Raw genomic sequence first — 23,385 nt, forward strand, 5'->3', positions numbered from 1 at the left:
AGACTTCAGAACATTAAGACTCTCAGCAGAACTGGAACACAGTGTGTCATTGAAAATATGTACAACTGAAGGAAAAGATGGCCCAAATATTTAACAAGTTAGGGACGAACAATGGACAACCTGCATCATGCACTGCTGCCTTCAATTTTCAGAAGAATGCAAAAAATTAAAAAGATTCCAAGATGATTAGGTGGACACTTTGAGGTGAATTTGTGGGAGAATGTGGAGATGAGTAACTCAAGATGACAGGTATATATAGGTTATAATCTGTACATTGTGGGTAGTACAAACATTGATGAAATGAGTGGTCTATTGAAATATTATTATAGAATTTTTAAGTCAACTTTTCCCTCCAAATTAGCCCAGATATTTGCAAGTTTAAAAATGACAAAAATAATGCAAAAATTTAAAATCCCTCAAAATATAATCATAATACATAAGTAATAAACATTTTATTTATAGTTTTGAGTTCCAATTTTTTATCCCTCCTTGTTCCCTCCCCTCCCCCACTTCCTGAGGCAGTAAGCAATTAGATATGCTTTATACATGTACAATTATGTAAAACATTACCATATTAGTCATTTTGTACAAGAAAACTTGAATTAAAAAAATGAAAGTGGAAGATAGCAGGCTTCAGTCTGTGTTCCATCAATATCAGTTCTTTCTTTGGAGATGGATAGTATGTTTCATCAATAGTCCCTTTGGGATTGTCTTGGATCATTGTATTTTTGAGAATAGTTAAGTCATTCACAGTTCTTCATCAAAACAATATTGCTGTCTCTGTGTACAATGTTCTCTTGGTTCTGCTCTCTTCACCTTACATCAGTTCATACAAGTCTTTCCAGGCTCTCTAAAATTATCCTGCTTGTCATTTCTTATAGCATAATAATATTCCATCATTATCATATGCCACAGCTTGTTTAGCCCTTCCCTAATTGATAGGCATTCCTTTGATTTCCAATTTTTAGCCAAAACAAAAAGAGTTGCTAGAAATATTTTTGCACCAATAGGTCCTTTTTCTCTTTTGGGAGATGTCTTTAGGATAGAAACCTAGCAGTGGTATTGATGGATCAAAGGATATGCACAGTTCTATAGTCCCTTTTGACATATTCCAAATCATTCTCCAGAATGGTTGGATCTTTTCAAAACCCCACCAACAATGGATTAGCATCCCAGGTTTCCCACATCCCCTCAAACAACCCGTATTTTCTGTTTTTGTTATATCTGCCACTCTGATAGGTGTGAGGTGATACCTCAGAATTGTTTTAATTTGCATTTAACAAATGACATTAATATGGTATATAATAAAGTATTTAAGCAAATAAAAAATTTAACTATATGTCACATATTTTTTCATTTATCAGTTCTTCCCTGAGTAGCTCAGGCACTTTCTAAACTTAGAACATAAATGTAGATTTTGATTATTCACTTCATTCATTCACATCACTGCTGATGGCAATTTAATTGATATTTAGGAACCCTAGATTCTAGTCTTGTCTCTACTACTGAGATAAGTCACTTGTCCCCTCTGAACTCTGTTTCATAATTTTTCACATGACTATGTGAAAATGGTTCTTTCCAGCTCCTAAAATGTATTACTTTTGTGTATCTATTTTATTGATAGCACTCTGACCTCTGAATTTGAGAACATCATAGAGCTACCTCTTGGGTATGAGCATCAAGTTAGGTAATTTCCTTCTGTTGGTTCAGAGATCCACATTAAGTGTGGCTCCCTGCGGATGCCCTGCTGACATCCATCCTCCATGAGTCCTGGTTTAGAAGTTCCAAAGTGCTATCGAGATGCTGTATCCAGCTTTAGAATATATCACAATATAGAGAGTGTAATAGTACTGTGTCATTACAAGTAACAGTGCCTCCATGATTATTCTGTTCTTAAATGGGAGCTCTGATTAATAGTAATTAATTCCTCAACAGGATGAATTAATAATCAAATAAACTGCAGGTAAGGTAATACCATAGTTATTTAAACATGTAATGAAGACTCGCCTAAGTACTAACAGAGTCTGTGGCCCCTTGTACTGATTTGCTTCTCTCAATCTGATTTTCCCAGTCATGATCAGAGGACCTTGGGGTGACCATTTGAAATTATTGCATACAAGGAAATCATAGGCTCAATGAGACTGTATCTAGTTCAAATCTTGTACAGTATGAAAGGAGACACAAGGTCAGCATCAACTTCAACCATTTTAAAGTTTATGGAGTCACAATTTCATTGGTCCGGTAAACTCTTGGGTAGGAATTCCCCTCCACAATGCAGTTCTCGATCTATCTGAAACCTGATTCCTGATTCTCCCATTTCAGTGCCCCCCCTTCCCAGCATGATTATGCATTTTGTATGTGTTCTGCATGTGACCTGTTATGATTCCTAGTAGAATATAAGCTCTTTGGAGGCAGGGACTGCTTAGATTGTGCACCTGGCACAGAGTAAGCATTTAAAAGCTTGTTGATGAAATGACTGATTTAAAGGCTCTTGACAGCCCCCGTCCCGAGGGGGGCCTTCCAGACTTCTCTTTGTGACACACACTATGGTCCTGCAAAAAATTCTTTCTGATGTTTTCTCAAACACAGCATTCCTTGTATATATCTCTGTACCTTTACACAGACGCCTCCCCATGACTAAAATGGACTCCTTCCGCTTAATAATCCCTGGTTTCCTTCAAGCTCAGGTCAAGTGTGACCTCTCTTACACCAGTCTCATCCTAATCTTCCAGGCTCTTAGTGCAGGCCACAAAGAACTACCTGCATTTATTTGGCATATGTTTTCTGTTATACATGTACATGCTGCCTTTCCTAATAAAATGTCAGCTCCTCAAGGGCAGAGAATATTTTTATCTTTATATCCCCATACCTACAGCAATAGGCACCATCAATACTTTGTGGTTGATTGATTAATTATTGATTATGGTTTTAGAGATTGCAAAGGGCATTGAACCAGTTAAGTGATTTGCCCCAACAACATGCAGCCAGTAAATGCCAGAGACAAGACTTGAGTCCTTATCTTTTGTTAAGGGCTAAAATGTCTACTAAGACTGTCTAAAATATCTAATGAGTGGTCGCCAATAAATTATAAGCTTAGCAAGAGTTAGACTTTTAAGCATTTATTAAGGAGAATAAGAATTTGGTAAAGAGAGAGAAAGGCCTAGAGTCCTATCTATTAAGAGGGAGAGCACATTTCTAGCTCCGCTCTCCACCGAGTCCAGAGGAAAAAAAGCGAGAGTGAGCGCCAGTCTCTTCCGTCCTCCTCCCACTAGCCCGCGTCACTTCCTGATGCCATAGAAAAGACTCCTGGTCTTGCCCTCAAAGACCTTCGCTTCATGGCAGAACTCTTCTACAGTAAGTCTCCAGCAGGTGGCGTCATTCCAATCGTTACACTTCAAATTTCAAGGCTGGCCCTCCAGCCATTGTGTCATGTTGTCCTTTTCTTCAGCCTCAGTGGCTACTTAGTAATGTTTATTGATCGAATCATGTTGACTGCTATGATTATTTGAGACAAGTTGTTTGAGAGGGAAAAGAGGAAAAAGAAAGAAATAACAAGAGGAATAGAAGAGAAGAAAGCAGAAAGGCTACATGCAAAAAAGGGGAGAAAAGGCAAGGGACTGTGAGAAGAAATGACTCACTGACAGTAGATTTTTACCAACAACTAACCACCTCCTCATTTCTTGAGAGGCTGTAAGTTGACTATAACTTCATTCAATTAGATCTCAGAGGAGACGATCCAAATCTGTGTGTGATAACCTCAGTGTTTTATGATGACAGTAAGTTCTGTCACACTTAAATTCTCCTGTACTTTAATACTACTTCCTCCCATTTGGTTTTCAATGGAAAGATACAACTAATAATCACTCTACTCTGTAATTATCGATCATTCCTCAGTTTCTCTCAGGTCTTGAATTTACCTCCTAACTTTCAGTTTACTCACCCCTACACTCTGGTCATCTCTCTCACAGTAAGACATAATGTTGTAGACAAATCTAGAAAATACAACTCTACTAAGAAAACTGATTTATGCTTTGGGGAATCAGAATTTTATTTTTGTTTTCTTGTGGCCCAGAGTTATGTATTTGGCTAGGTATACATTACATATCAATAAACACAAGGTTAAGATATGTTTTTTCACCTTCTGTTAAAATTATGCATTGATGGAATCCTTAATATATTTCATAACTAAATGTTCATTCTGAATGAGATAGAAAATTGATTAGGGAGTTTCTATTGTTACATTTAGAAGAGTATAAACAAACTTTTGGTTCTCTCATCTCTCTCTTACACACACACACACACACACACACAGATGCACACACAAATATTATTAGATGTCGACCCAGAATAATAAAATTCATTGACAGTTCATTTTTTAATCTCACAGTTTTATCATGAATATTTAGTCTCCCTCCAAGCCTAAATATGTTTTCCTGCCTCTCTGTTTTCCGCTGCTGCAATGTAAATCCATTGTTATGAAAGTGTTGCCGTAGCAACGAAGAGCAGCAGAAGGCAAAAAGACTGACAGTCATCTATAAGGAAGCAGGCTGGAACTGCAGGCTAATTAAAAGGTTTTGTGCTTAGGATCACCTTGTAAATGAACATGTCATCAGAAAGCCATGGTCAAAAACTACTTGATCAAGATGCTCAGCAATACCCACCCTGTGCTCAGTTAGCCCCCATTTCTCAAGTCCTGCATGCTCTTCTCCATCTTAAAAACAATCCAAGGCCAATGGTAAGTCTTTGCTGATCCATCTTATTAACTAGATGAAATCTATTTTTGTCAGCATAAGCATAAAGCAATGAGGAGTGATTGATAAAAAGCCAGTAACCTTTCTAAAATTCTAATTGAGGTCTGTTGCAAAGTATAGTCAAAATTTTGTAGGGTCTGAGCCAAGGAGAGATAATTGGGGAGAGTTGGTTCCTTCAAAGGAGATCACAGTGGTCAGACTGAAGCCTAGTGAGATACCATCCCATTATTAATTTGAGGCAAGTATGAGTGAATTTGTGTCAATCAACTTCCCTCTGGTATACATGAATATATAGTGTTCCTGACACTTTTTATTCTTAGCATCCCCATTATCACCACCACCATCATCATCACTAGCTTTTATATTGTATTTTAAGGTTTAAAAAGTGATTTACATAGGTTAAATTATTTGAAACACACATACTAATTATTCAAAGGTCATGCTGTTATCTCCCTGTTTTAAATCTTCAATGATGCCCCTCATTGCTTACAGAATAAATAAAGAGCCAAGTACTTAGCTTAACACTCAAGGCTTTCTAAGCTCTAGCACCCAGCTACTTTCCAACAAAACCCTATGTTCTGGTGAATCTTAATAACTTCAGCATGCATTGTACTATTTCACCCCCACACCATTCCATGTTCTTGCCTCTGTCTGCAATGCTCCCCATCCATACATACCTCATTTTTGCCTATCAATATCTTGCCCTTCTTTCAAGATCCAATACAAGTGATATCTTCTCCAGTATAGTTTCTGTACTCCACACAGCTGGAAATGTTTGATTCCTCCTCTTTTAATCTTTAGCACTTACTTTATGTCACTAAAATGGGATTTTGCAAATAGAGATAGCAAAAAAGTAATAATAACAAAAGATATTTGTGATCCCACCTTACTCCAAGATTATAAGGGTTGAGAGAAAGAGGAGAGTGGGAGGGAGTGAGGAAGAAAAAAATAGAAGACAGGGAGGGAAGAAGGGAGGGAGGGAGGGAGGAAGGAAGGAAGGAAGGAAGGAAGGAAGGAAGGAAGGAAGGAAGGAAGGAAGGAAGGAAGGAAGGAAGGAAGGAAGGAAAAGAAGAGGGAGGGAGAGAGGGAAGAAAGGATAATTAAAGGCTGGAAAGAAGAAAGAAAAGGATGGGAGAGCAGGAAGGAGGGAGGTGAGAAGAAAGAAAGCCTGGCATAGTTTCACAAGTTGTACATAGTAGCCAAAGTTAGCATCTTCTCTAGATATGGCAGCTCTGATCACCACAAATGAACTCTCTTATAGAAAAAAGATTGATCTGAGCTCACTATATAAAAGTTCACATATAATTCTTCAATGTGCTGATAATATAAAGAAATCATATTCATACCATCCCATATTCATAATATACTCTCTCATTCCACTGTCTCCAAAACCTATCTCCTAACCTGAAAAGTTGAAGGTTTGATTACTGCACTTGAATGAATTGCCAGGTTGTTTTTTTTTTGTTTTGTTTTGTTTTTAAGTATGAGCAGCTATGCAGGCAGCTGAAACTGAGTTTCCTTACTTACATGTTACTTTCTTTTACTTACAAGAAATGACCACTATTAGGACAGAACACAGTATCCACACTGGCACTTCACAACAGCTTACAAACACATCTATAAAGGATCCCATACCTAGACAAAAGAAAGCAAGACACTGGAGGCCATAGGCTTCATGATCTCTGATATATCTTGGGACCTTTAAAGACTGTAACAGCAGAATCCTGGTATGGATTAGTAAGATCAGTAAATTGATTTTGGAATTGAGATGTTTGCTAAAGTATATCATTTTATGACTTTTTTCTTCACAATTCATTCCTGCCTCTGAAACAGGGATTTTGAATATTTATGTCTTTGAACATATTGTGGAGAAAAATACTCCAAAGAGCATCTATTTTATCTGTTTTCACTTGTCTGTATTAAAAAACAAAAACAAAAAATCTTCTGCAGAATGAATTGGGCAAATGTTGCTACATTTGATGAAACACCAACCCGATGCTGACTAGCTTTTATTCAAATCATGTCAGTCATTAGCCGTTGCCTCCAAATGCGACATTATAGTATAGTAGAAAGAGGGGACATGAAGTAGGACTTCAGATATTTGAAGGATTAGATTTGGTCTGTCTGGCCCCGAAGGAGAATGAGAAGTAATGGGTGGTAATTGAAGAGTCAAATCTAGGATTTGTTTCTCGGGAAAAAATACCCCAACAATTGTTGTTCAATTGTGTCTGACTCTTCATGACCCCATTTGAGGTTTTCTTGGCAAAGATACTGGTATGGTTTGCTATTTCCTTCTCTAGCTCATTTTACAAATGAGGAACTGAGGCAAACAGGGTTAAGTGACTCATCCAGGGTCACACTGCTAGTAAATGTGTCAGATTTGAATTCATGAAGATGAGTTTTTCTTATTCCAAGTCCAGGGATATGTCTACTGTGCCACCTATCTACCCCCAATATTTAAAGTTGTCCAAAGAGGAAGGGGCTGCCTCTGGAGGTAGTGGGTTCCCTTTCCTTTAACTCACTCAAGCAAAGGCTGGATGACTATCTGTAAGTATATCATAGCCAATATTCTTTTGGGGATATGGATTAGACTATACATCCTTTTGTGTGTTTTCCAATTCTAAAATTCTGTGATTTTGAGCCCTGGATTTAGTATCAAGGGACTTGAGCTGAAATCTCAGTTCTACTATGGGTGTGACCTTGAACAAGTTATTTCAATCTCTTAGGACTTCCATTTCCTCAACTGTAAAATGAAGGGTTTGTGTTAAATAATCTTTTAAATGTCCACGAAGCTCTAAGTGTCTATAATCTTATAGTTAGAGAATAAACATGCATACTACTATACAGAAGAACAGCTCTCAAGGCAACTTTAGAACGTAAACTAGGTTCTTAAAAACTCCTGTTTTATATGTTCCAGGGATCACCGAGAATCTTGGAGGGGATCTTAGAAGCCAGTGAATCCAACTCTGACTCTGGGCCAGGCCTAACTGGGAAAAATAAGACCTACTGAATGTTCTCCCTCCTCATCAACATTTCATGGCTTCTTTAGCTTCCTTCAAGTTCCAGCTAATAGGTTACCTTCTATAGTAAGTCTTTTCTAATCTCTTGATTCTAGTACCTTCCCTTTGTGGATTTTTTCCATTTTCCCCCTCATATATCTTGTTTGTACACTGTGAGCTCCTTGAAAACAGGACCTGTCTTTTACCTTTCTTTGTCTCCTCAGCACTATTCCTGGCACATAGTAGGTGCTTAATAAATATTTATTGATTGACTAATTGTCCTTTCCTATCTCTTTTCTCTGTGCAATTATGAACTCCTAAAAGTACTAACACTTTGGGAGGATCCATAGGACCTGACTCTTTCTTCCTTAACTCAGCATTTCCAATTCTGACCTTGGCTTTGAAGAGGAAAAAAGGCTGGAGTACTGTTTATGTTCATCTGGTAGGAGTGAGTTACAAAATGAGTTTACTAACAGAGTTTGCTGTTTGTATTTTGTTTTGGGAGGTGGTTCTTCCCACATTGAGGGATATCAGAATGCCTTTCCTTTACTCCCCAGCCATTTTCTTAATTCAAAGAGGGCCCATATGCTCGAGGAGTTAACCCTTTCCATTCTGTAATTCAAGCCCTGGGTGCCACTGTATTGAGTGGTTCACAAAGGTCCATTACATTTAGTCATGTTTCATTTTATTTCTCTACAATCTCCTTACCAAGTACTCTGTATCTTCTGTTATCCCCCCATCCCCTTCTGAACAACAATCAAATCTATTTTGCCATAACTACTGGAAAGGTGTATCACTCTACTCCTCCAGGGTTCCACTCATCATCCCTTTAAGTTTCCAAACCAAAATGCTTCTCCATTATTACCCCATATGTATTGTCTTCCCTCCAATTAAACTATAACCTCTTTGAGGGTAGGGACTGTCCAGTCCTAAATTCTTTTTTATTTTAACCTCAAAAGCATTGACTGCCTGCTATGCACAAGGTACCTTGGGAGGACACAGAGAAGAAAAATTCCTTGACCTCAAAAAGTGTATAGTCTTGTATTAGTGGATACATGTTATAAACAACTTATACCATCCCACAGGAGAAGTTACAAACAGAATGATATGAAAGAAGAGCTGAGGGTGAGATTGACTCTGGTGAAGGGCAGGGTACAGAAAATTTCAAACCCCATGGAGACCAAGACAAGGAAAGTTGGGGTAAATGAAAGTGTGACTTGGCCAAACCGAGGGCTGGGCAATCTCCCCAGATCAGTAAATTTCTACCTTGCCAAATCACTGGGTAGATCCCAGAGAAAGCAATGGTATTGCTAACCTTCCTCTTTTTTAAAACTTACTATTGATGTAATTACAAGAATCATTTTCATACTTCCTTATGGCACCAAGTAGCTGGATTTTTAATCTAACAGCAGCTATGGGGCTTTGGATGAACTGATGTTGATTTGCTTTATTGTAACTATTTTGATTCATGACTAAGAGATAAATAGACCAAGGTTTCAAGATAGATGCAAACCCATTTGCTACAATTGATGATTCATTACTAAATGTCTTGGAAATTAGAGCCAAATAGCTGTACCTCCAGAAGTAATTCAAGAACATAAATATGCTACTAGTTATCAATTAATTTTCTCTCAGTGGGAGTTTTTCTTACATAAGGACTTTGGGATTTGGCCTAATGAATAGAGCTCAGAATACTTTATAAATGAAAATGAGGATCCAGATTAGATGCATTCACATTGATATGACTTTCCGAAATCTTTCCTTGGACAAGCAAGAGGGTATATTGAAATTTGTCCTCTTTATGTTCTCCCCAGGAGAAAGTAACAATTAGTTTCTCCTACAGTAAAACTGTCAGAAAAAAATGAATACAATGGAACAATTAAAGATGTATAGGGTCTTTAATTCTAGAAAAATCCCACAATACTCTCCTCAATCAATCTGAAGCCTTTTTAATTGTGTATACTATTTTCAAATTGAATTCGAAATGAATTATACAATATTTCCAGTGTACTTTGGTAGAATAATCTAAATATATAGTTGTGAAATATATAGTAATAAAATATGTAAAATTGTTATGAAAAACCTGGATTTTAAAATAATCATGACTACTATTATCCTAATGTTTCTTTAGGAAAACATGGTAAATCATTTTGAAAGCTTTGCTACAGAGTAACCACTGGCTCATCATTATGCATCCAAACAATGAATCAGCTGTAAAACACACAATTTATGAACTAAAGCTTGTTTCATTTATTTTTCATTACATCAAGAAGGAATAAACTAGATAGAAAAAATGTAAAACTTAAATTCCTTGGACTTTACTCCACCATACTCCCAAGAAACTTCCTTATTAAAAAAGTCATCATTCTTCAAGATTGCATCACATCAGCTTTGGTACTCACACTTCATCAGTACCCTCAGTACTCTCTTCCCCATAAATTGGAGGTCTGGAAGGTTAAGCAAAGAACTACTCCCAAAGTTTCCATTTAAGTTAGACTCCCATATCATCCATCTCTTCATTTCCTACCATCTTAAACTCTTTGGACTAGACTCCTCTGATGACGCTTTTCAGCTTCCTTTCATGTGTTAGTCTTTCTCATCATATTGTGAATTCTTTGAGGGCAGAGTTTGTCTTCCTTTTTCATATGTGTATTCCCAGTTCTTAGCATTATTAGTGACTTACTACTAGTAATTTATTACTAGTAAATAGTAGGTGCTTCATAAATACTGATTGGCTGGCACATAGTAGGTATTTAACAAGTGTTTATTGACTGAGCAATTGTTAGTTTTCCTGGAAAAATAAAACCCTTAATATCAATAAGATCTTGGTTACAATAAATACTGTGAGGTTGTTCTGATTTTCTCTAGCCTGAAGTGATCTCACCATGCTCAGGAACTTTTATAGGATTCTGATTGTACTTCCTCTTAATCTTAGCAAATTCTAATTTTTTTTACAAATGTGTCCTATTAGCTTGTATTAGATTAACCTTGAAAGGATGTCTTACTCCCTTCTATGTGCCCCTTTGCTTCATACAGTGTCTTCAAAACCCATAATAACTGTTTATTGGAAATGATACCTAAAATGATGATCATATACCAGCTCTCCTAATAAAAATGAATGATGATTGTATTCCATGACCAAACATTTGAGTACAAATTATTTTTTATGTCAACAGGATGTATGTATCTATGTGTATGTATGCATGTATGTGCATATACATACATGTATGTGTACATGTGTATGTACACATATAAACGTGTATATATACCTATATCCAATACTCCAAATATATATGTATGCATGTATGTGTGTGTGTATGTATGTATCCAACACTCCAAAAAATGCCCCAAATACATTTTTAAATTCTGAGACTAAAAATAAATCCAGAGACTTGGAAGTTATGCACAAGTAGAACAGAAGCTAGGGAACAGGACTAGTAGAAGTGAACCCAGCTTACTTATTAGGCTCCCTTCTGCTCTCTACAGAGCCAAATCTAGCTAGCTTCTGAGTTTTCAAAGTTAAAAATAATTTTGGAAACATATGTTATTACTAAAACTATAGTACCAATGGCCAACTATCATGCTTTCAAAATGTTCTTAAAAGAATGCCCTTATTGAACAAGGCTATATAATCATTTGTTATCTTTTAGCCCCAACAAATTTTACTTTGTTGTTGAGATTGTTGTTGCTGTTATTAAACCAGGAATAATGGAAAGAGAGAAAGAAGAACAGAAGACCATGTCTTTGTAGCTAGTTTGGATGGGGCTTTAAGGTGACAGAAAGAGGTTCAGGAGAGCCATCCCAATCAAGCTCCAGAATCTCATAGATATAAAACAGGTTCCTGTGTTCAGGAATAGTTTGTCTCTAACTTAGAAATAACATAGGGGGCAGCTAGGTGGCACAGTGGATAAAGCACCGGCCCTGGATTCAGGAGGACCTGAGTTCAAATCCAGCCTCAGACACTTGATACTTACTAGCTGTATGACTCTAGGCAAGTCACTTAACCCTCATTGCCCTGCAGAAAGAAAGAAAGAAAAAAAGAAAGAGAGAGAGGGAGAAAGAAAGAAAGAAAGAAAGAAAGAAAGAAAGAAAGAAAGAAAGAAAGAAAGAAAGAAAGAAAGAAGGAAAGAAAGGAAGGAACAGGAAGGAAGGAAGGAAGAAAAAACAGAGAATCTCAAACTAAATCTTGCACTCTGATTGGCACATAGCCTTGGCTCTACTAAGTAGGAATTCCTACATCTGCTAATTTGCCAGAGTAAAGAATGGAGATATCCCAATATCATTTTAGACATAGTCTACTCAATATGCATTTTTCCCAGATTGTCTTCAGTCTCTATTGTCTCTATTCCATTATTTGATTTATCCACTCATGTACTCAGCTCTTAGATTACTCAATGGCCTTCCCTGTAGTCTTTTACCTGGCCTCCCCCACTTAACCATATCCAAACTTTAGACTTTTCTTTTGCTCTCTTATCTTGACTTTTGATCATCTTCAGGGACTTCAATATTCCTCTTCATGACCTAATATCTTGATCACACAATTCCTTATCACCATCAACAACATCCCCCAGAACCATCTCAGCCACACATGGTAATAATCACACTTTGAACCTGTGATGTTTAAAATCTATACTGTGTGATCACCTTAAATTAGAAGCTTCAGCACCAGTCTTTGGACATTAAACAGTTATTAAAGCATATAGGTATTAACATGGAGTTCAGAAAGTTAAGAAAAGGTCTATCTAGCCTAGAGTTCCAGCCTCATCCCGGGGTTTCTCAGCCATATCAACTAAAGAAGCACAGTCATGCAATGGCTCCCCCGAAAGTGGTAAGTTAGGGAGCAGTGTAGCTGGGTTAAGGACTGTGCAGCATCGGGGCAGCTAGATGGTGCAGTAGATAGAGCACCAGGCCCTGGAGTCAGGAGTACCTGAGTTCAAATCCGGCCTCAGACACTAAACACTTACTATCTGTGTAACCCTGGGCAAGTCACTTAACCCCAACTGCCTCACTAAAATTAAAAAAAAAAAAAAAGGACTGTGCAGTGCTTTAGAGTGATATGGTCCTTACACACTGCTTCAAGCTGATTGGTTGCTGTCCTCCAAATCCATTGGTTTTGAAGGTGTTCTCAAGTTGAGTTCACAGTCTAGCTTCTAAGAACAATACCTTCTTAAGGGATAGTCAGGTGTGATTACAATCTAGTTAACTTGAAGTAGGCTAATCAGCAGTCAATTGCTCTCATTGATTCAATCAGTCTAGATTAATCTCCAAGTGGGTCTTCGAGTATCTGCAAAATCCCATTATTTCATCACAAACCCTATCAGCTCATGAAACTGATGTTTCCAGGTTTCTGGACTTTAAAGCACTTAACACAGTGCCTGCTGTAAAGAATTAATTGTTATTTGAGGTTTTTATGCCTCGGGGCACACTGGCCTGGGGCTCCGCAAACCGCAGGGTGCTCCACCCACTCATTGTAGCCGTTGCCAGGGCTCTGGCACCTCAGTCATCACCACTCACCAATGCCTACATGGGACTGGCAAAATTATAATGATTGGAAGCCTAGTGAGGGCAGTCATGTGACTGTCAGAGCGGCTGTCCCATTGGCTGGGACTGTGTGGGGTGTATCTAGGTTTGGGGGAGGAGAATTGGGCATTCTAGGTGGAAGCTGGAGAGCGACAGGCATTCTGCTGCATATTTTCAGCTGATTCCTGGGCGGTGGTATTTTTTCAGGTATTATAATTTCCCTTTCCCCATTTTCATTTCCTTTCCCTTGATCCTACTGATCCCGTTTGTTTGGTTTTTTAAGTTCGTTCTTGTTAAAATAAATCTTGTTCTGTTTTGAGGGAGGCTGCTAGTTTCCTTCCTTGCCCCAATATTGCAGCGAGCCGCTTAGCTAGCACTCCTCAATTAAAAATTGGCTCCCACACTGCCACATAATAGGTACCAATAAATGTATATTCTTATCTTGTCCTTCCTCTTCTTCCTTGACTTCAGAGATATCATGTTCTCTCTTTATTTCTTGGATGACTCTACTGTCATAACCCCAATTGGACATTCACTACTTCTTGACAATTGTTCCACTCTGTCTTTGCCAACTCTTTTGACATTCCATATTTTTTATGACATTACACACATTCTTCTCTCACCTCAAGACCTCAACCACATCCCCTAACCTCAAATGAAAGGCAAATGAATTAGCCACCTTAGTTTACTAAGAATATTGGGACCATCTTCTAGGAGGTTCTTTTACTCCACTCAAAACTCCTGAACATTATTATATATTTCCTCTTCCTTCTTAGAAGAGATGTCTTTAATTCTTTCTAAGAAAAAATAAACCTAATCTACTTCTCTAAAAATGAAAAATAACTTCCTAATCATCATATAAGGACCTGTTTCAGTCCTCTTCCTTCTTGACTTCTCTAAGTATTTTACACTATTAAGTACACCCCCTACCCTTCCTCTGGATGACCTGTATTCCTTGGACTTCAGAGATATCACAATCTTTTTGTTTTCCTCCTACCTCTTTAACTACACAATATCTGTTACCTTCGTTGTCTTCTCATTCTCTTCCCAATTCTCAAATGTTGAGTATTATTCAAGGTCCTAACTTTTGCCTTTGGAGCTTTTCTTTCTACACTTTTTCTGGGCAAAATCATTGCTTTTATGGTTTAAATCCAAATTCTAGGTGTATAAATCCCTAACCTATATTTATAGCCCTAGATTCTCCTCTGAGCTTCAGACCCATATCTGAGACTTCCTACAGAACATTTTCCACTAGGATTCCACAAATCAAATTTAACACATCCTAAAGCAAGCTTATTATCTTTTAAACCTGCTTTTCCTTAAGAAGGTGGTATCATAATTTACCAAAATTCCCATTTTTGAAACTTTAGGGTGATCTCGATTCTTTGCCTCACCCTTACCTCTCATAATCAATTTTCAAGCCTAGTTGATTCTGTTTCTGAAATATCAATTTCATCTGTCTTCTCTCATTCTCTTTCCATTGTCACCATTGTACAAGCCTTTATTAACATTTACTATTACAAACTCCTAAGGGATCATCCTGATCCTACTATTTCTCCCTCCCCCTATTCACACCACAATCAATTTCATCTTTATCCATAGATCTTCTTGTATCATTCCTTTTTTACAAAAAAAAATTTTTAAGTTCTGAATTTCCTACTGAGTAAATTTCAAACTCCGTTCCTGGCATTAAAGGATGTCCTCTACAAAGTAGAATAACATCATCTTTCTTGTCTTCCTTAAAATTACTGCCTCCCCCACCAGGGGCAGCTAGGTGGTGCAGTGGATAAAGCACCGGCCCTGGAGTCAGGAGGACCTAAGTTCAAATCCAGACTTAGATACTTGATACTTACTAGCTGTGTGACCTTGGGCAAGTCACTTAACCCCAATTGCCTCACCAAAAAAAAAAAATACTCCCCCCCAACATACTCTGTACATCAATCAAATGAGCAGTATTTCCAGTCCCAAGAACACTCCCTGAGATTTTTTTCCTTTTGACTTTTTCTCAACTATTTGTACTTTTACTTAGGCTGCCTCTCAAATTCAATCCCTGTTGAATTTCTAGACATTCTTTAAATATGAATCCAAATGCCCTCTTCTCCATAAAGCCCTCCCTGATCCTCTTTATTGGTAACACCATGACTCAAAGGGCATCACATAGAACTTTAATTTGACCTCTCTCTAATGTGTGTATCATAAGATCATAGGACTATGGCTTCAGAGCTTCAGGTGAACTTATAGAACATCCCTTGTATTATGCTTGTCTCCATAAGTCTATCATTCCACTCCAGTAAGTTTGATGAAGGCAGAGATCATAGTGTTTTATCTAAGTCTTATATCTTCTCCCCAGAATTTAAAACAATGTCCCTAATTTCTACCTCTGAATTCTATGGTTCTGACTCTGATTCTGTGACCTGGATCTAAATCAACAGTGCTAAACTACTAAACTACCTGTGTGACCTTAGACAAGTAACTTGATATCTCTGGGCTTTTAGCTTCCTCATTCATGAAATTAAGGAGTTGGATTAAATGACCTTTAAGATTGCTTGTAGCTCTAATGTTCCATGATCCCAAAAATTGTACTGAGCAGAAACATTATCATCAGATAGTATCAGACAAGTCAAGGAAGAACTGAAAGACATTTTTTTAAGTCTTGAAGAATGACTCCAATAAAAAAAAATATGTATTGGAATTGAACTAGGGATCCATGGTACCTTGCCTGATACCTTGCCCTTACTCACCTGTCTCTGGATGTGATATTTTTTAACATGTCCCTAAATGTCACTGCCAATCCTAGAGTACTGCCATTTTGAATCTTTGCTGACCTGGCCTATGCAAACACTTTTCAGGGAGGAGAATATGCTGTAGCATAATGTAGTATACCATAATACAATATTCATATTTGGGAGAAAAGCAATGGGACTAAATTTGAGCTATCAATGAATAATATAATGATTTGTACTTCATAAATAATAACTATCCTGACATATAAGTATATCTTCAATCCCTCCTAAATACTAGTCATGTTACAAAGACTTGTTTTCTGATTTTTCTTTTCCTGAGGGGGAGAAGGGGGTTGGTAGGGAAGATGAATGAGAATGAAAAAAATGCTTATTGATTTTTTAAATTAATATTAAATAAAACTATTTAAGAAATGAGAAGGCTATCCAGTCTCCAACTGGATAAGATAAAGCCTATTTTAACCTTTTTCCTAGTCTATAAAGTTTTCATTTTACCAAATAAGAGGCAATGTAATGCAGTACTAAGAACTATGGAATAGGTTTCTGGAGGCCTGGGTAATAGTCTTGACTTTGTCAAGAATTAAGTGAGCTCAAGCAAATTGATCCACTGTCTTCATCTATGAAGCAATAGGGTTAGGCTAAAAAATAAGGTCCTTCCCAACTCTAGGGTTCTATGATCCTAGTGAATAAAAGTGGGAATATGAGATAACCAGTGGTGAGGGATTGGGGAAAATGGGAAATAATCAAGAGGTCACACTTGGGGTCTTGTTCTGGCTTTTTTGTGGATGTCAGCTGAACAGGGATATACCATGTACCTCTTTCTACCATAGAATCACAGAATTTTTTAATGAAAATCATTCTTTCCTTGCCTTTTTTTCTTCCGTCTGCCTTCCTACACTTTTTCCTTCTATCCTCTTCCTACAAAGATCAAAGAGGTAGTTGTCCATGAGGACTAGGGATCTCTACTATACTTAGAAGGTTAACACATGCTATTCTGTCTCCAATATCTGGCTCTTTATGTTGGATTGTCCTTCATGACAATCAATCAATAAACTTCTTAAAATTAATAAATGTTTATTGACTAGATAACTCTATGTCTAGAATATACTGCTTCCTCTCTTCTGTCTCTTAGACTCTCTAGTTTCCTTCAAAAATCAGCTCAAATGTTACCTCCTATGTGTGGCCTTCCCAATTCCCTCCACTGCTATTCCCTCATCACCTTATACATACTTTTTTATTTATTCTGTATTTATATGTATACATATTCTTGTCCCACTATAATAAGAACAAGAACCAACATGTCTATAGTACTTAAAATTTTGCAAAGTTTTGGTTCCATTTTCTACTTGATCTTCATACCAACCCTAAGTACTGGGTGTTATTAGTATCCCTATACAATCCTGGACAGCAGGGACTGTTTCATTTTGGTCTTTGTATTTCTATAACCTAGCATATTACTAGGCACATAGTAATAGCTTAATAAACTCCATTTCAGGTGAACTTTGAAGGATGGATAGGATTTCAGTAGGAAGAGAAGGAATGGAGGAGAGCACATTGTAAGCATAAAGAATGATGAGAGCAAAGAAACTGAGACAGACAGTAAAGCACACATTTAAGAAATAACTCATAGTCCATTTTCCTGAGACTTATAGGCGAATTGAGGGGAATAGTATGAGATGAGGCTAGATAAGGGGGTTGGAGCCAGATGGTGAAAGGCCTTTGAATGCCTGGCTAAGAAAAGGCTAGACCTTGCTCAGCAGGCAATGGAAAGCCATTGAATTTGCTGAAATGAATGATCAGGTATAGAAAAAAGTTTTTTCTCTGGGCCATGCATGTAAAATCACTTGTCATAATGACAAAAATATCATCTGAGTGTATGCCAGCATATGAACAAATCTGGCTTGCTAATATAATGTGAATGTTAAAACTGTAGAGAACTAAACAATAACTGAGCTCTTCACAATTTTTTACTCAATAATTTCCCTCCAACTTTCCTTACCCCTTTCCACCTCGAATATAGCCTAACTCACTCTATGCTCCAGACAAACATAATTTATTTTCCCTCTACAATACAACCTGTCTCCCAGCTTCGTGTCATTACCCACCATCAGCAAGTCATAGAATACTCTTTTCTCAATTCTACCTCTTACAACCCCTACCTCCCTTTAAGGTTCAGATTACATTTCACCTCTTACAATAGGCTTTAACTGAATGTCCAGGTTCCCTTTGCAATTAGAGCCCTTGTCCCCAGTAGAAAAATCTCTCTCTCTTTCTCTCTCTCTCTCTCTCTCTCTCTCTCTCTCTCTCTCTCTCTCTCTCTCTCTCTCTCTCTCTCTCTCTCTCTGATGTTTATGTGTGTATATGTGTGTGTGTTCCACTGAAGGGAAAGATTTCAATTGTCGTTCAGTAATGTCTGACTCTTCATGACCCTATTTGGGGTTTTCTTGGCAAAGATATTGCAGTATTTTGCCACCTCCTTCTCCAGCTCATTTTACAGATGAGGAAACTTAAGCAAACAGAGTGAAGTGACTTTCCCAGAGTCACAACTAGGATTTCTCTGAGGCCAAATTTGAACTGATGAAGATTAGTCTTCCTAACTCCTGTCCTAGCATTCTACTCATTCCACCATCTAGTTGCCTAAAACATACACAAGGAAATGTAAATATGAAATATACAGGTAAGTAAATACAAATATACAAATAGGAAATATATATCTACATAGATGTACATTTCCAATATGTATATTTTATATTTATTTACCTGTATATTTACTTACCTGTTCTTTTCAACAGAATGTAAGCTCTTCTGGACCATTCCATTCATTCTTTGTATCAGCACCTTGTACAGTGCCTGCAACATGAAAGATAATTAATAAATGCTTGTTTAATTGAATTGAACTAAATCCCAAATTCCCACCTCAACACCACCTTCCATTTGAAGCAAAGCCTCCTCTATCAGACAAGGAACCTCTGAGCCAGCAATTCCCAAAGCTCAAGTGCTCTAAGCAAGGTCAGAACCAAATCTAAAGCTAATTGAAAGCAAGTGATTTCCAAGAGCAACCCCCGCTTAATCCCCAGAAGCTCTCCCACTACAATCTGTACCTCTACTGGGGGGTAAACAAGAAGGCTTAGATTATGCCTTCTAATCCATTGGTATGAAAAATGAATTAAGCATGGCTCCTTTTTGGTTGCCGGCAGTGAGGAGGGTAGAGTGGCAAATAATGCCATTAACAGCAAATCTTCACATATAATGGCAAAGATATAGTAGATATATATTTCTCAGAATTAAAAATCCAAACTACCACGTGCTACTACGTTTAGAGCCTAGAGGACTAATTGCGGCACAAGGGAAATTACTAAATCAATAAAGCACAAGTCATGCTGTGAATTAGTTTTGCAAGTTTGCAAATTGGTTTAGTAGGCTTTTTTAATTGCATCTCATGATTCATGAATTTAAAAATGTGACTCACAAAGAAAGTTTAAGCAATTTAAGAGCAAGGCATTAGTAAAACTCTAGTACAGGACGGTTGTTCTGGCCTGCATTGGTGGGCCAAAGATAAGATGATAAATATGATATGAAAAATGGAAACTAATACTTGGGTTAAAAAAATTCAAAGTATCTGATGACAAAGACGTGTACTGAAAGCAATTTGTGTGAAAGACTGCTGGTAGGAGCTGTAGGAAGATAGTCAATTATGAAGTGGTGACTGTTCTGAATTTCAATTTGAAATTATACAAGAAAAGTCACTGAACTCCTAATATCCTTTGACCTAGCAAACCCACTACCAGTCATATACAACTAAGGAAGTCAAATTTAGAAACGAATGTCCAGCATATACTAAAATATTCATAACAGCGCACTTTGTGATACCAATTAACTGGCAATAAACTGGGTGCCCAGTGGTTGGGGAAGATTGGAAAAAAATAATGAACATAATCAAATATTACTGAGCAGTAAGAAAGAAAAAATCGAGGAATTCAAAGAACCATGGGAAGATTTCTGTGAATTAATAGAGTAAAAACTAAGCAGAACCAAGAGAAAAATATACATGACTACAATGTAAATGAAAAGATCATTCAAAAAATTATTCTGAGCAATGGAGAACAAACAATAAGGGCCCCAGATAAGACATAAAGAAATATGCCTCCTCCCTTATAGCAGAATAATGTTGATGGTTAGGATTTAATATTATTTACATTGTCAGGTATTGTTTCAGTATCAAATATCTTCACTTGGTTTTTCTTCTTTGACACATGGAAGGTTTCAAGCAAGCAAGAGCATTTGAAATAACCATGATAGAAATAAAGATAACAGACATTGCTAAAATGTCCTTAATTTTTTCAAATAAAAACACTCACCTGCAAGTTCACTATGAGTCAGCAGTTTGCCAAAAGAGCTCATCCAACCTAAGGATTGCATTAATAGAAGTAAATGTCCAATACAAACAGACACAATTAGATTAGCCAACATTTTTACAATGATCTATTTTCATCACTGACAATAATGGAATCCCCATATTTGGACTCTACAACCTGAGTACAATATGTACTCTATGAAGAAGGCCAACTAGCACTTAAGAAGATGAAGTTGGAAAGAGATATAATAAAAGAAATCTGAGCTCCTTGGGTCAGGGCTGACACAATTTTAAAGGTACTCAGGGATCACTTTTCAAGATCTTTCAAAAAAAATATTCCAAAAGAATGGAAATGCTTTGGTTACAAAAAGACATCAGCAACTATTGAAAGATATATCTACTTTTCCACAAAATATTAGAACTAAAAGAGACTTTTAAAATCATCTAGTATGTCACTCTTATTTTTAAAATGATTAACCAACCACTCAGAAAGATCAGATGATTTGTCTAAGCTTCCACAGCTAGAAAGTGATAGAGTTTGAATTCAAACCCCAGTCTTTTGATTCCAGGAACAATTCTCTTTCACTGATAAAAAAAATCATTAGGAGAATGGTTTGGAGTAATAAATGTTATAACCATAGAAACACTTCTGCAAGTGCTGTAACTCCCACTTTGTTAGCAGCCACCCATAAAACAGAGTTCTCGCCTCCAGAGTCTTTGCATTATCAAATTGTTCGATATCAGAAATAGATATGATATTATGAATGAAATGACATTAAAGACAATATATAGGTATCTAAACACCGCATGCTCTAAAGACCACTGGCCTTCCTATCTGACTTGACACTGAAACCACCTATGTATATTGTCTCACCCATAAAATTTGAATTCCTTGAGAACAAGAACTATTTTGCTTTTTTATTTCCATTGCTAAATGCTAAGCATAGGACTTAGCACATAATTAACACCTAATAAATCTTTCTTATTCATTCAACTTATAGAGGAGCTATGCTCTGAATTACTGGATCACACCAATGAAATCAAAACTTGGGGAATATGCCCTATGATATCACTGATGAAAATATGAGAAGGTAATGGGCAGGCTTTCAGATGGATAATTTAAAAGTTATTAGGGGCAGCTAGGTGGTGCAGTGGATAAAGCACTGATCCTGGATTCGGGAGTACCTGAGTTCAAATCTGGCCTCAGACACTTGACACTTACTAGCTGTGTGACCCTGGGCAAGTCAATTAACCCCCAGTGCCCAGCAAAAAAAAAAAAAAAAAGTTATCCCTATCTTTGCATTTATTATGTCCATTTAATTCAATTTTTTGCAGGGCAGTGAGAGTTAAGTGACTTGCCCAGGGTCACACAGCTAGTAAGTGTCAAGTGTCTGAGGCCAGATTTCAACTCAAGTTCTCTTGAATCCAGGGCCGGTGTTTTATCCACTGTGCCACCTAGCTGCCCCCATTTAATTCATTTGAATAAATTGTTACGTGTCTACTATATGCTAGACATTGTGGTAAGTGCTAGAGGTACAAATGAGAAAAATAAAGACAGTTCCTGCCCTCGAGAAGTTTACGATCTAATGGGAAAAGATGATATACACAAAAGCAGAAAAGCCGGGGTAGGGGAGGGGGTTAGGGATCAAAGGTGTACCCATTGCAAAGGCATGGTCAAAATCAAGTAAATGGAGAGCATTATAAAGTTGTTATAAAGGGAGCAACTAGGTGGTGCAGTGGATAGAGCACTGGTCCTGGATTCAGGAGGACCTGAATTCAAATCCAGCCTCAGACACTTGACACTTACTAGCTGTGTGACCCTGCGCAAGTCACTTAACCCTCATTGCCCTGCCCCCCCCAAAATAAAGTTGATATAAAGTCATTTCCTTTGCATATATGGAAAATTATACAATATTTGCTCATTATTTCATATGACATCTAATTCAGGGAGTTCCTAAATCATTGAAATTATGGCTTCATCTGAGTATTCAGAATAATGTAGATGGTGGTTTTACTATCTTCTGCCCAGATAAGACTACATAATTCTCTATTCCTCTAGCATACTTTAACATCTGACATTCTGGATGCCATATATTAGAAAAGATATAGATAAGTAAGAATGCCTAGAATATGATGAACAGGATGCTGTGGGGATTTTGGACTTTACTATACAAGGTTCAATTGAAGAAATGGGGTCTTTAGCTTGATTTGGAGAACATGGGAAGAACATGAGTGCAGCCTTCAAATATTCATAGAATGGATTTTGGGGAGAATTGGCCCCAGAAAACAGAACTAGGAACAATGGGTAGAAGTTACTGTGAGTTATAATTCCATTCAACTTTTAGGAATAACTTTTGAAGAACACAGAAAAACTGCCTAATAAAAAGAGCTATCCAAAAATTTTGTGGGCTGCTTCAAAGAGTAGTGAGTCCTCCTTTGTTGAAAATCTTCAAGATAAGGTGAAATCATTCAAACTTGATAGCAAGGGGTCCAAGTGCTGTCCACTAAATACCCAGTGCCAATTTTAAGTATCCATAAGGCATCCATAGTTACCAAATGTTCTATAAAACATCTAAACACATGTATGTAAAGGTCTGTGTCTTTAAAAAAAAAAGATTTAAAGAATTTTATTGACGTGCAAAAATCCTCTTTCTAAAGAGTACTTTTCAAAACCTCTGCATAGAAGCTATGCTGGAAATTTCTAATTTCAACCTGAGGTTATAATTCTGAGAAAATCAAGGGAAAAAATAGAAATAAGAGATTGGCTTGGTATAAAAAATAAAGTCATAATGATGAAAAATACTACTGATTTGCATTTCTATAGTGCTTTGTAATATCCTGTAAAGTAGGTATGAATATACTTGTTCTTCCTTCCCAGTGTTTAAGGGTTGTAAATGTCACTCATTCAGGCAAAGGCAACAGGAAGTTGACAGCTCAAATTCCTCAGGAGTTGTGAAAGATAACGATTGTCTCAAACTGTGTTTAAATATAGTGTCTGCTCTGAGTTTAAACAATTAAGG

Source organism: Dromiciops gliroides, chromosome 1, assembly GCF_019393635.1.
Source record: "Dromiciops gliroides isolate mDroGli1 chromosome 1, mDroGli1.pri, whole genome shotgun sequence".
Classification (NCBI taxonomy): Eukaryota; Metazoa; Chordata; class Mammalia; order Microbiotheria; family Microbiotheriidae; genus Dromiciops; species Dromiciops gliroides.